The sequence below is a fragment of the Equus caballus genome, chromosome 5 (genome assembly GCF_041296265.1).
Source record: "Equus caballus isolate H_3958 breed thoroughbred chromosome 5, TB-T2T, whole genome shotgun sequence".
Lineage (NCBI taxonomy): Eukaryota > Metazoa > Chordata > Mammalia > Perissodactyla > Equidae > Equus > Equus caballus.
In genome coordinates, this window is record NC_091688.1 from 62,310,561 (window position 1) to 62,324,934 (window position 14,374).

At 45.5% G+C, this 14,374-nt stretch overlaps 1 pseudogene; it reads left to right on the forward strand.

The window, feature by feature from the left end:
- PGBP (pepsinogen B, pseudogene) overlaps positions 1-14,374 on the forward strand; it is a 15,442-nt pseudogene continuing 1,068 nt past the window's right edge.

Here is a 14,374-nt window from a genome sequence, read left to right on the forward strand (position 1 = left end):
ATGAAGATCCTGGTCTTGGGTCTTGTTTTATCTACACCTCTCAGAGTGTGTGGAAGGTGTGTATTGGGGTTCAGCTCCATCGTGAATTCCAGCCTAAAGGGAGCATGAGTAGTGAGGGAAGAGCAAAGGCCTTCCTCTGCAGGTCCCTTGGAAAGGCAGTCAGGTTGTCTCTTGGTACTATGACGTGAACACCAACTGGGGGCCAAGACTTGACCTGGAAGGTATGTGTATATATGTGTGTGTGTGTGTGTGTGTGTAAGGGTGGGTTGAGTGTTTTGTTGGCGGAGAAGGAAGGATGCACAACCTCTGCCCCAAGTTTATGGGAGGGACTGGGAAGAAATAGATATTTATTCTCTGTAAACAATATATAAACACAAAACCCGGAACATATGGTATAGTGTGTTTCCAGGCTGGGAATGCTGGAGTGACTGCAGTGGTGAGAACTTGCCAGAATCTGGGAGGATTTCCTGTAAGAGGCTCTTCTTGAGTAGAGTAGAGAAGAAGTTTGAAAACTCAGGTCATATCATTGAAGGGATTGCCTTAAAGGAAGAAGGTGAAGCTCTTTCCTTTTGTTTACCCCATTCTCTGCAGAATTAATCTGAGGAAAGGCAAATCTACCCACCAGGGGATGGAGGAGCTGGGTGTGCTGGAGACATTCCTAAAGAACTGCCCAAAGGCTGATCTAGCTGCCAAGTATCATTTCAATAATGATGCTATTGTTTGTGAGCCCATCACAAGCTACCTGATGTGAGTGAAGGGGGAGGCAGCTTTCATAACCCTTGGCTAGTAACTATTCTTAGATACTCATTTATACCTCTCATTAACTCTGATTTTCGACTAATTACTAAACCCAAGTCTCACCTTCCTATGGAAAATATGAGTTGGTACCATCTAATAGTATAGTCGTTCCCTTTCCTGCCTTCTTTCTTTTTGTTACTGGCTCATCTCTCGAAGGCCCCGTTTATGTGGTTAGGAGATTCATAATGGGGAGGTTCAAGTCGATGGGGAGATCCAGAGGAAATGGTAGCAATGAGCTGCAGGGGAAAGAAGGAAAACAGGATCCAGGCTGCCAGGCAAATCTCCAGTGGTTCTAGACACTGCGCAGCTCCTTCTTTGGAAACATACTCTGGCGCCCAGAGAAAATATCTGAATGTTCTTGAGGCTACAATGTCTGCTCAGGGCATCTCAACATACTGGTATCCTATGGACTATCCTTAGTGAGAGGTTACATAGAGTGTAAAGCTGGAAGCAGCTTTAGGGATCTTCTGTTTCAACTCCCCCGTTTTATAGATGGAGATGTAAGAGGCAGGTAACTGACATGACTGGCACAAATTCACCTAGAACTTAAATTATTTCTCAGTGAAGTTCCTCTCTTGCTTTCCATGCCGCCTCTTATCCTTGACTTCCTAGTACCCTTTCTAGTATGTGACCAGGAGAGAGGTGAATGGTGGTGGAAGTAGCTAACACTGCAAGAGAAGGGGAAACAAGTGTGTGTGAATGTGTGTCTGTGTGTGTGTGTGAATGTATGTGTGTGTATTTGATGTGGGGAAGATGGATGGACACCGGGAAAGGAGAAAACAGTGATTGCTTCTCCAATGTTGGGTGTTCTGACATAGCATGGTAGATACACAGAGGCGTCACCTTATTGCAAAGTAGAAAATATATTTAGAAGAGGATATTGCCTTGCCAGACTACGCCTCTGCTAGTCAAAGGCTTGCAATTAGAGACAAAAAAGTGGAATATTGAGAGCATCTGGCTCCAGATGGAAAGGAAAACTTGTGGAAGAAGCCTCTTATTCCTCAAAGGAAATGATGTAGGCAAAATGTGGCTTCCAGTGGATCAACTTCTTCCCATCCTTAGGTCAAGGTCTGGTTGCTTAATGAGAGTGACAAAACTTTCTTTTCAGTCTCTCTACTTTGGGGACATCAGCACCAGGATACCACCCTGAAATTTCCTGGTCTTCTTTGACACGGGGTCCTCTAACGTGTGGGTACCCTCCACCCACTGCCAGAGCCAGGCCTTCTGTGAGATTACCACCACCAACATCCACCCCATGGATGGGAGCAGAGAGAGGGGCTGAGTCAGGACTGCACACAGGCTTATAATGGCAAGTCCAGAGTTCTTGGTGCATATCCATTATCTCATCCTCCTTAAATTAGGAGCATTGAGAAATCATGCGCTCAGTCCACATTTTGGAAGTGCTGACAGTTCTGGTGAGAGACAGCAGAAATAGACTAAGGCTTCCATTCTTTTCTACATTGTTCTTTTTCCTCAGCTCTCTCCTATGGGCTGGGATTCCTGGCTCTTTTGAAGCAATCTCTCTTTCAGGGAATGGAGGGTGGGAAGGAATTTGGACAACGTCTGTTATCCAAGGGCACAGACTTTTCTGGGCCTAACACAGTTTGTCTATGATACAAAGGACCTAAGGCTGAGCCCCTATCCCAGCCTTGATCTGGTGATCCCAGGCCATTGAGGATAAGTCACCTCCAAGTACTTTGGAGAGCAGTGAATGACACTAATATTCCATTCAGTCTACAGCCAATCATAACGGGTTCAACCCCAGCCTGTCCTCCACATTCAGAAACAACAGACAAACCTATACATTGTCCTATGGCTTTGTCAGCTTGAGTGTGGTCCTGGGATATGACACCATGACTGTGAATGACGTTCTCATAGCTTCTGAGGGTCTGTGGTTTGGCTGCCATTTTCTAGAGCCTAAAGCTGTCAGAGAAATCCATGATTACTAGTTGAGTACAACCTTCCCAGAAGCTGAAAGTTGGAGAGGATGTCAAAGGCCATCCAATTCAACCTTCCTCTTGAGACAGGAAGTGCTTCCACTGAAGTCCTCACTGCAGAGAGCTCTTTATGTTGTGCCAAAGTTGTTTGACTTTGCGCCCTGATCTTAACTCCGCCCTCTGAAACCACATACAATAGAACTGCTTCCTCCTTCACACACTTCCACTTTAGATATTTGAAGACCTGGCCTTTGACTATTTTCTTACTTCTTTACGTCAAATACCTAGAGTTCCTCTATTGTTCTCAAACATGAATTGTTCAATATAAAACCAGTCACTGCCCTTTCACCATCCATAGAAATGCAAATTATAACTCCAAAAGCCAACCACCTCTGCTTCCCCAACATCCACACTCTTTTCTCCAAGACACACATGGTTGGGGGATGCTGTTGCTCCTTCCCCTTCCACACCCACCCCCATGATTGACCTCAGCGTGAAAGAAGCCACTTCCTTTCCCCAGGAGAGGGTCTAGATTCCAGGCCCTGGGCACCTAAGTCTGGGAAGGACTTGTCCCCCTGAATTGTTAAGCATCTCTGTCTGCTCGCCCCAGGTTCAGAACCAGGAGTTTGGCCTGAGTGAGAATGAGCTCAGCAACCCTTTCTACCATGCAGACTTTGATGGAACCCTGGAAACGGCCTACCCCAACTTGACCCAACTGTTGGGAGTGACCCAACAGTGATACAGGGGATGCTGCAGCAGGGCCAGCTCACTCAACCCATCTTCAGCTTCTACTTCTCTCAGTAAGGAAGCCATCCTGGGAAGGGCTCAGCAAGCAACGCTCTATGGGGGCTTTGGACGGCTCAACCTCAGGAAGGGCCCAAGTTATCAACCTTGCTGACACAATGAGTACAACTTGCTGTACATACTCCATGTATTTCTGAAAATTTGTAACTACATTTTGGAGAGAATTTTATTTTAAGTGCACTGGAAGAATTTTTAATTATGGCCATAATAAGAATTTCTAATTATGGCCATAATGAGAATTTTTATAGGAATTTTTAATTATGGTCATAAGCCGTATGATAACTCTTCTTAAAAGTGAACAATATTACCTCAATATGTGTTTAGTGAATCTGGAGAATTTCTGTAACAGATTTGCACAAAGTAGAGCTCTGGAACAAGTCACATGAGCATTTACCAGTAAAGAGAACAATAATGAAATGATAATTAGAATAACACCTCCAGCTTTATAAAGTGTTCTTATAGAAATTACTTCAAAAGACATCTCAGAAGTCCTGTCATTAGCCCCATTTTTTCCAGTGAGAAAACGGATGCTCAAACATGTTGTCAATGTTGAGCAAGATCACCCACTGGTAGGTGTGAAGCTAAGACTCAAACTCAAATATCGTGATCGGAAATCCAGTACTTTCCCTACTCCATCTGGCCTTGAACTTTCATGGCAAACTTTACTCTCTGATCCTTTTTTCCTAAACACGTGATCCTCAGGATATTTGAAGTCCAAATGTCTTTCTTCTGTGACTGACAAGTCCAGAGGGTTGAAAAAAAGAGACCTAAATCCTCCTCACATTATCTTATTACCAACCTGACCATGATGGGAATGTCCCCATCACAGCAGACTTGAGATCCCATCAGGGCCCATTCCAGGAGCTCTCAGAGGGGTTTCTTCTTATCTCACTTTGTCCCAGGGAGGGTTTCTCAGGATACTTTGATAATTTGTTTTCAGTTGCCTCGTTTCCAGTGCTGTCTTCTCCTTTATGGACACCGTCTGTGTTTCCAATTCTCTGATACTTTGGGTGTTTCTCTGAGACTTCCCCTCACCATGGTACTTTGGGTGAGGTGGAGTCTGAAAAGCAGCTCAGAGGACAGCAGCCCCTCGCTCTGTGGTGCCTCTGGGTCTGAGGGAGGGAGGGAAGGTCACAGGAGAGAGAGGAGCTGCCTGACTCGTTTGTGTTAGAGGAATCATGTTCTTCTACATTTCTCCCAGCCAACCAACCTGTAGGAAGGTGGAGAGCTCATGCTGGGACATGTGGCCCTCGACTTTATTCTCGTCGGATTGTTTGGACCCCTGTCACCTGGGAACTGTATTGGCAGATTGCCATCCAGGAATAAGTAGAGAGGAAAGGTCCTATAGATTATGGACACTCCTATGGTGTTCCTCCAGCACAAGAATATTCTCTGTTTCTGTCATGGCACAGATTTCTTGAAGAATCACCAAACCCTCAGGCCAAGATTGTCCTGGAGCTCAGTAAACTCTGGTGTCTAGCTCCTGGCTAAACTTTTTTTTTTTTTTTTTGGTGAGGAAGATTGTCCCTGAACTAACATCTGTGCCAATCTTCTTCTATTTTTTTCAGGTGCGGTGCCACCTCAGCAAGGCCTGATGAGTGGTGTGTAGGTCTGCACCCGGGATCCAAACCTGCGCACCCTGGGCCGCCAAAGCTGACTGTGCAAACTTGACCGCTATGCCACCACACAGGACCCTTGACTGAACTTTTTGAACTGGTCACTGAGCCTTGTCATGCCAGCAGGTTAGTCATTCCTAAGCACTGTGGATCCATATCTTTATTTTTGGAAGCTTCATTATTCCAATCAGCATAATCTTTACCACTTCCACCATCAGTAAAATTAATAGCTGTCATTGATGTTTTCTATGTGTCAGATACTATGTTAAATATTTTACGGATGTTATTGCATACAATTTCCACAGCAACCCTAGAAGGAGGTCAGTCATATATTTTATTGTGTAGATTAAAAAAACAAGGCTCAGAGGTTAAGTAAATTATCCAAAGTCACACATTTCACAAATTTCAAAATTCAAACACAAGGTTATCAGATCCCAAAGCTCATGGTCATGAATCAGTTACTTATACACTCAAAGTCCTCAAGAATTCTCCATCACAGACAAATTAAAGACAAACTACCACACAAAAGCTAGGCCCCACCTCTCGTCTCGGCCTTCCTACTACTGTCTGAGATGAAGCACAGACTTGAGCAAGTCCTTCAGCTTGCCATGACTTTTTTGCTTTTTTTCTTTTGATTATGTCTCTTGAACTGTCCCTTTGGGCATACTTGAATTTTAGGAAAACTTCAGAGCCTGGATTAATTCCTATCTCCTCTAAAAATTCCTCTCAGGGGGACCAGCCCACAGTGATCTCTCTCTTTCTTAATCCCATAGAATGTACGTGTGCTCTTATCACTATTCTGTGTCCTAATCATTGGGTAAGGCACTAGAAAAACAGCCGAGTGTGCAAGAGTAGAGAGAGAGGTAAGAGTGGCATGTCTAGGGACTAGCTTAATGTGCTTGGAATAGAGGTGTCTTTTTCACATGGACCAATTCCACTCACCCTTTAAGCATCAATTCCTCAGAAAAATCCTTGTGTGACCCTCTGACTAGATCAAGTCCCCTCTTCTCTGGCATACTGCATTTCCTTCATAGTACTTATCAAGGCTGCAGTTAAACATCATTTTTGTGTCTTTGTTAAGTGACTGGCCCTTCCATTAGACTGTGCTGTCTGTCTTATTCAGCATTCTATCTCCAAGTGCCTTTGCTCACAGACAGCACCCAACAATATGAGTAGAACGAAGCAGAAAGGCAGAACAGCAGAAAAAGTTGGACAAGAAATCAGGCACTGAATCACACAGGATTTTATGTGTCACATTATGGACTTTATCAGCTACTGCCTGATGGTGTTAGTCATGGCTTAATGTATTCTCTGTTAGAATAAATATCATCTAAGTATCATGTCTATTATAATAAACTCCTTAAAAACAGTAAGTAGTTTACTCCCTCCTTATAGCATCATAATCCCGATAAGAGCATCTTGCACAGAGTAGGTGCTCAAAGTGTATTGATTAATAGATCACAGGCTTTGACTAGGTTTGGCACTGTGTGCTGGGCCTCATACAGGTGGACTAAAGAAGACAAGATATAGTCCCTGCCTTCCAAGAGCTTTCAGTCGGAGCTGGAGCAGTCACCAGGCCAAGGCTGAGGACACTACTCCAATAATCACAAAGGCACAGAAGCATTACATGGGCAGTTGGGTTGTGGGGTGGACTGGCTTCCTGGTAGAGGCAGAATGTTGGAGCTGCTGGGTTGGGGGAAGAGGGATGGACGTGGCTCAGCAGCAGAGGCCACCTGACTCACTTTGTACTGGGCCCCCTCAGGTTTGCCGTCAGTAACCAGGCCACTGGCTGGTGCTCCCAGGGCTGCCAGGCCATTGTGGGTACAGGGACCTTCCTGCTGGTTTTGCCCCAGCAGTGATGGGTTCCCTCCTGCAGGCAACAGGAGCCCAGCAGGTGCAGAATGGTGATGTGAGTAACCAGAAACCAAGGGTTTCTCTGCACATCCAGGCAGCCTCAAACAGGATCCTAAGTGCAATGAGTGCACAAGAGGGAGGAGGAAAGGTTGGCTGGGGACCTGAGCCCCTGGCAGGCCAGATCAGGTGGGGACCCAGCATGACATTTCAGGCATGAACCCTCAGTGCAAGGAAGGATAAGGGGACAGAGCAACACCAACTCCATCCAGACTGTGAGTACCGGGAGAATGGTTGTCCGGAGGTGCTGCAGGTCCCAGGAGCACATTTCAGCTCGGTTTGGCCACTGTCATTGGACTGCACTGAAATATTAGAGTCAGGTTGCAATGCATTTCTCCATTCCACTTGGGTTTCTCTCTTCAGAGTAGCCTCCTGTCCCCACAACTGCTCCCTTCATACACATATCTGTGGTTTTCTTCTCCCTGAATACAGGAGTCTGGACCCTGACTAAATCTTGGTTCCTCAGGCTGTGTGTGCGTGTATGTGTGTCTGTGTGCGTGATGAGTGCGTGGACAAGTGCACACAAATGTGGACATTAGTGTGTGTGAGACTATGCTTCTACAAGTGTGTGCCCATGCTTTTTCTCTGTAATTTGTACTTTTTGAGGTTAGAAATTGTGTTCTGGCATAAGCCTAACTCTTTATGGCCTTGTCGGTACAACCAAAATCTAATTGTTGAGATGTATATAAGGACAGGACTCAAGGCGCAAGAGGATCTCGTCAGTGTTGTGTCTGAGAATTCAGGCCTTGCCTTCCATGCTCTGAAACAGCCTCTGCTGGAAGGTCAAAAAGAGTCTCATAGGAAAAAAATGGGGCCTTGGGTCCTCTGTCTGGGCTCCTAGTCCCCTGGCACTCCGCAGCTTTGCCTCTTCTCTCTCTCAGCTTGTGGTCAACTGCGGTGCCGTACAGAACATGCCCACCATTGCCTTTATCATTAGCCCATCCCAGGTCCCTCTGCTCCCTCTGTCTATGTCTTCAACGTATGTATTCACTCCCAGGCTCCCTGAATATGTGATTAGATGGGACCAAAGAGCTGTTCTGTGTCCCAGCTCACAACTGGGCAGCTATGGGGAATCCCCAGTGGCAGAGACCCCACAGGTGTCACGGAATATAGGGTGGGGGATGTTCCTGTGGAGAAAGGTCTCTACAGTGCAACTGGTTACATCCTCATGTCCTTTGTCTATTCAGAACAATGGCTACTGCTGGCCTGGAACTGAGGCCACTTACCTGCCGTCCTCCAGTGGGCAGCCCCTGTGGATTCTAGGAGCTGTCTTCCTCAAGGAACATTATTTTGTCTATGACATGGCCAACAACAGGGTGGGCCTGAGGCAAGAATCATGTCTGTAGAAAGGAGAATAATAAAACGTAGGATTTTTTGAGCACTCTCCATGTGCTGGGCACGTGTCCCTGGAGCTCAGTGGGTTAGTGGACAAAATGTGAAAACTCTAGTTGGGTGGGTCCGAGACTTGGGAGGCTATTGGTGAGCATCCCAAGTCTGGCTGGTGTTCCTGCTGTGCTCCCAAGGCACCTCCCAATATCTCTGTCTCTCCCACGAGTCTCTGAGTTCCTGGAGGGGAGGGATGGTGTCTAAATCTTTGAATCCTCACTATTTAGCACAATACTTTCACACAGTGGGCTTTCAAAACTGCCATGTCAGTGTGGATCACAGCTACTTTGGAGATTGCCTTCAGTGATCCTTGCCTCCTGGTGTTCACGTCCTTGTGTAGTCCCCTCCCATAATGAATAAGATTGACCCATGTGACCTATAGGACAGTGCAGATGTGATGGAGTGGCACTTCCATCGTTCTTTTTCTTGGACCACTTGCTCTGGGAGAACCAGCTGCCACTCTAGTGGCCCTAAAGATAGGTCCACAAAGGAGACACTGAGACCTCCTGCCAACAGCCCGCACCAGCTTGCAAGCCACGTGAGCACATCATCTTAGGGATGGATATTTTAGGCGCAGTTAAGCCCTTGGTGACTGCTGCCAACATCCTGACTGCAACCTCCCGAGAGAACCCAATTCAGAACCACTCAGCCAAGCTGCTCCTGAATTACAGAAACTGTATGAAATAATAAATATTTCTTATTGTTTTAAGTGGCTAAATTTTGGAATAATTTGTTACACAGCAAATTATACAAATTATACAAATTATCTATTGTAATTAGTTACAACAGATAACTAATAGAGTAGGAATAGCTTGGTGGTTTTCTGGCCATAAGATTGCCCAATACCAGAACTGTTGAAGATGAGACATCCATTTATTCAACCAACTTCTGTCAAGTGCCTAGTTTGTGTCAAGTTCCGGGGATCCAAAGGTGAACTTGGCGCTCAGGGGTATATGAGTCAGCTTCTTCCTAAGAAGGCTGAAAGGAGGCTAGATGCACTTAGGAAATTCCTGGCTCAGTCTGAGGATCTGTTCCCAGGCCAAGGCTGCAGCCACTCCTGTACCTGTGCCCACCTTATCTGCCTTCCTGGCTTCGCCACAGTTCTGAGGGGTACAACTGTTGGCAGTGGCAAATCTGTGGTCTTGGGGTCATCAAGGTGAGATAAAACAGGCCTGACACCTGCAACTCCCGCCTCCTACATAGCCACAACTCTTCCTCCCTTCTCCCCTTTTCTAAGGAGTCAGGCTCTAGCAAAAATAGGTCACGATGTTCCTTACACCCTACTGCCACCACCGCTCCCAGAACGAGGAGAAGGGGGCAAAGGTATAAGGTCCACATTTCTCTGGTAGCAACTGCCTCTCCCCATCCCTGCCCTGGCCTGGAATAAGGGAAGAGAGCTGGCAGCTACTGCATCCTATGGCTACCCCTGTCCTTCCCCTCCAGAGCAGAGGCAGTAAAAGCACAAGGGGAGAAGGGGGAGATGATGAGCAGGACTAATTGTGCCCCTTGCCTGAACTGGATCCCTTCTTCCAGGATCCTTGCTGCTGGCCTTGAACATAGGACTCCATCCTGTAGGAGGAAAATTACATGCCTTAAATGAATGCTTCAATATCTCAGCTCTACCTTCCACGTGTTTTCCTGACGCTGGGCCCTGTACCTTGGGACCCTGATTCCCAGCACAGTGACCTTAATTCTCTTCCTTGGCTTCCACATCCCGGGGGACTCTCAGCTCCAGGGCTGAGTTAAGGCCTCCAATTGTAAGCAGTTCTGTCAGAGTAGCCAGGCCTGGGCTGGTGGTCCCTGCTGGGTTTCTCTTTCCCTTTTGGGGTTGGGTGCTGGTCCTTATGAAGCTGGGATAGGTGGAGATATGCATTTGTTAGCCTTGGAGACGTGTGGTCATGAGGTGAGAGCTGTGCTGCTCACAGTGATGAAAGGGGTCTCCCCCTTATGTGGGGCTGAACCAAGAGACTGACCAAGGTGGCTGCTGTGGAGACACGATGGGTAGGATGCTGCTCTGGGCCTGTGAGTCTCCCACTCTTTTTGCCCTTCTTCCTCCCACGGCTCATGGGGTGTCCCTGGGAATGGGGCCGGAGGGCAGGCATCTGTTTCAGTGAGGTTTCTGCATGGGGTCCCCCAATGCCTTGGCTCTGAGCAGAGGCACTTGGGATCCAAGCTTGGGAATGGTGAAATGGGGCCCTGGGAAAGGCCACAGATAAATGCAAAGGCCCTCAGGCCCTTGAGACCATGAAAGTCTCCTGGTGCTAATTAGAGGATTAGCAGGTGCTAATCGGGAAGCCCATCTGAGGACTTCCTGTTTTTGTGGTTTTTTTGTTTCAGGCTTGGCTGTTCTGCTGCAGGTACCACTAGGTAAGGAATAACACAACACTCCAATCTTCCTGAGAGGTACTCTTTTTTTTCTCCTTTCTTCCGACTCTGCATTTCCTTCTCCTTCTATTGATGACATCAGGACTAGAACCCCAGCCTGTTTTGCTGGATCCCAGAATGTTAGAGCTGGGAGGGAACATATAGCTCATCAAATCCAAAATGCCTCACATTACAGATGAGAAAACCAAGTCACAGAGAGGGAAAGTGACTTGTCCTTCATTATTCAGCATCAACACTTAACCCTACGTTCTGATCCAAGACTGGTACAGTCTCTACTACCTAGAAGTCTATATTTTTCTTCATGTTGTCTTTTTTCCCTTCAAACATCCTCACATTCTTTCTAATACCTAGGTGTTGGGCTGTGGATGTGAGACATGACTAAGGCCCAGACTGGGGGCTCAGGAGAGGAGAGTGGAGCCTTGGAGTAAGACTGCCTAGAAATAGTGCATGCACGATAAATACTTGGGGAATAAATGGATGAATGAATTGGTATTGATCTTAATCTTGCAGTCCTGAGCAGTTTTTCTGAGTCTTATGTAAAAATGAAGATACCATTTCCCTCATAGTGTTGTTATGGGAATTCAAATTTAAGGCAAACAATACATGTAAAGCCTCTAAATAAAGCATCAGCCACATCATATGCCACCTACAAAAGGTAGATGTTTTATTGATAATCAACCTGAACAGTCTTTGAAGTTACGCATAGTGCCCAAGGAGCATGATTACCCTGACCACTTTCTTTTGTGATGGCAAATTGATTTTATTTTAGCTGTTGACTCTAATTGATTTTTAAAGTTTTCTGAGTCATGAAAGATGTTTAGGCCTTGCTCAGATTCTGTTGAAAAAAGTATCATGACTGTTTAGCAAGGTCTTCCACAAGCATGGGAAAGGAACAAAGCAGTTATCTACCAGGTACTCACAGGTAACCCTTCCTCTTGGAGAGGTCATCAGCAAGTGAGACAGGGGAATTGCTCTGAGCTGGAAACCAGCCCAAGAGGTACTTATAGGAAATAGATAATGAAGACAGCCACTAAAATCTACCCTCTTTTCTTTCTCCAGGAAATGCTAGAGGCTTTTGAAGAAGAGGCTAAAGAAACAGGGTATGCCAGACTGCTGCTCACAGCAGCTTATCACCTAGAAAAGGGACCATTGATGCAGGATATGAAATGGCAGAGATTGGGTAGTAAGGGCACTGGGTCTCTGGGCCCACAGATCCTAGAGCAGAAATTCCTCAACTTTTTGGTGGCGAGCATCCCAAGTAGTTATGTAAACATAGTGTTTAGAAAGTTGGTACCTACAATTGCCAAAGAGGTTTGGGGACTTAGTGCCTCTGGGATAAGGTGCTGGCCCCTTTAAATTGTCACGGTGGTGGGCTTTGGAGAGAAGAGAAACAAGATTCAAGACCATGGCAAATCCTTATAATAGCAATTCCCATTAGCAGTTTCTTTTGCAAAAGGCTGTAAAATCAAGAAAGCTATTATCTGCAAAGCAATAGGAGAGCTGCTCACCTGTGATTCCCATGGTCCTAGAGACATGAGTTTCTGAAAAATATGCTCTAACGACCCACATTTCCTAACCTTCTGCTCTGGGTCTGCCCTATTTCTTTCAAGGAGGTAAAAGAGACTTCCTTTCTAGCACTATGGGGCTCACAGAAGATAACCAGCTCCCCAGGGGCCCCCAGGAAGCCACATTGGTAGGGCCATATGGCTATCTACTTGACATCATGAATTTCCCACTGCTACCATTTCTTGCTCTTAGACTGTCTATAAGAAAATGCCCCCAGGATCCTGATGGCTCAAAATCTCTTGTTTCAGGCTCCTTGATTTCATCAATATGATAACCTATGACTTCCATGGTGGCTGGGACACATGTACAGGACATAACACTCACCTGCACGTAGGATCCAAGGGTCAAGGTGACATGCGTTATTTCAACTGTGTAAGAAAGAGAAGTCTCCAATCATATGCAAAGGGGAGACGGGGAAGGGATTGGGGAACGCCTTGGATGTTGGGAAAGAGGCTTTCTCTTCAGAGGACAATTAGCTAGACTTTGCTAGTCAAATGGTACAAACACTGGTGAGGAAATAATGTCTGTGTTGCCTTTTTCAGGAGTACGCCAGGAAGTACTGGAGAGACAGTGGAGTCCCTGTGGAGAAGCTCATCATGAGGTTCCACTCCTATGGGAGGACCTTCTGGCTCAGCACTTCTGACACCTCAGTCTGTGCCCCAGTCTCTGGAGCAGGGTCATCTGGTCCTTACACACATATGACTGGCTTCTGGGCTTACTACAAGATAACTGACCTGGCTAAGTCAGGCTTAAAATGCACTGGGGAAAATTCTTTCATTCTCTAAGTCATCTTGCTACCCTTCTTCTCTTGAGATCCTATACCCTGGCTTCTCATAGCTCTGAGCATAAGCAGCCTGGGAAAAGGCAGTTTGATGGTCGTGGAGCACTTTTCACTTAAAAAAAATATCAATCTGGATTTCTTTTCGGGTTTTGAAGTGTATGGCACCATGTTTCCCACAGCCCCAAAGCAATACTAAATCCTATTACATTCATATAAATAACTGGAGAAAGATTTCAATTGTCTAGCCCAGGAATGCAAATAATTTGATCTCTCTTCCAACTCCTAATTGCATTTACTCAAATCCTGGGCTGATAGGAAAACTCAGAGACTGAAAGGTGAATGATTAACAGTGTTTGCCAAAGACTCAAGTGTTTATGGAAGAATGACCACAGCTCGTATGTTCATGCTTATCGCTTCTCAAATAAACTCTGGGTACAGAATTAGAATTATACTTGTTCGTAGCCTGATTTCATTAAACATGTTTTTATTTTATGAAACAAAATCACTTTCTAGAGAAATATGTGACATTAATGTATATTTCACAATGTCCCCTTATCCATCCCTTCCCACTTCTATTTTTCTCCCATCTAAGTCCTTTCTGCTCCAGTACATGATATAGATCTGAGATGCACTCAGCATTGCCTTCTTCATTCCTCCCACAGATCCGCACATTCCTAAGGAGCCACAAGTGCCTGGATTGAAGACCAAAAAGGCCCATATGCTTATGAAAACACGGAGTGGGTTGGTTATGACAACATTGAGAGCTATGGATATGAGGTGTGAACACTCTAAAAAAACTTACCATTCTAGCTTAGAACCTGAGTTCATCAAGAGCCCATTTTACCAAGATCTGTGGCTTTAAAGTTTTAAAGATACTCAAAGGAAGGGCAGGCTAACCTCATTATGACTTAGCTTTCCCCAAGACAGGGAAAACAATATGATTACATATAGATTTAATAATACAAAGTACAATATATAGTAAATACACTGATATATAACTAGAATATTATATAATACAGTTAAAATTTATTTCCCAATTTTTGTCCAGGATGAATCTCTGCTAGTTCATGTGAATGGTTAGTAGCCTGGCCTAAAAACAACGTCTTCAATGACAATAATAAAAATAGTCCTCCACATTTTTACCTAAATGCTTTACAACCAGTATCTTATTTGATTCTACACAATCCAGT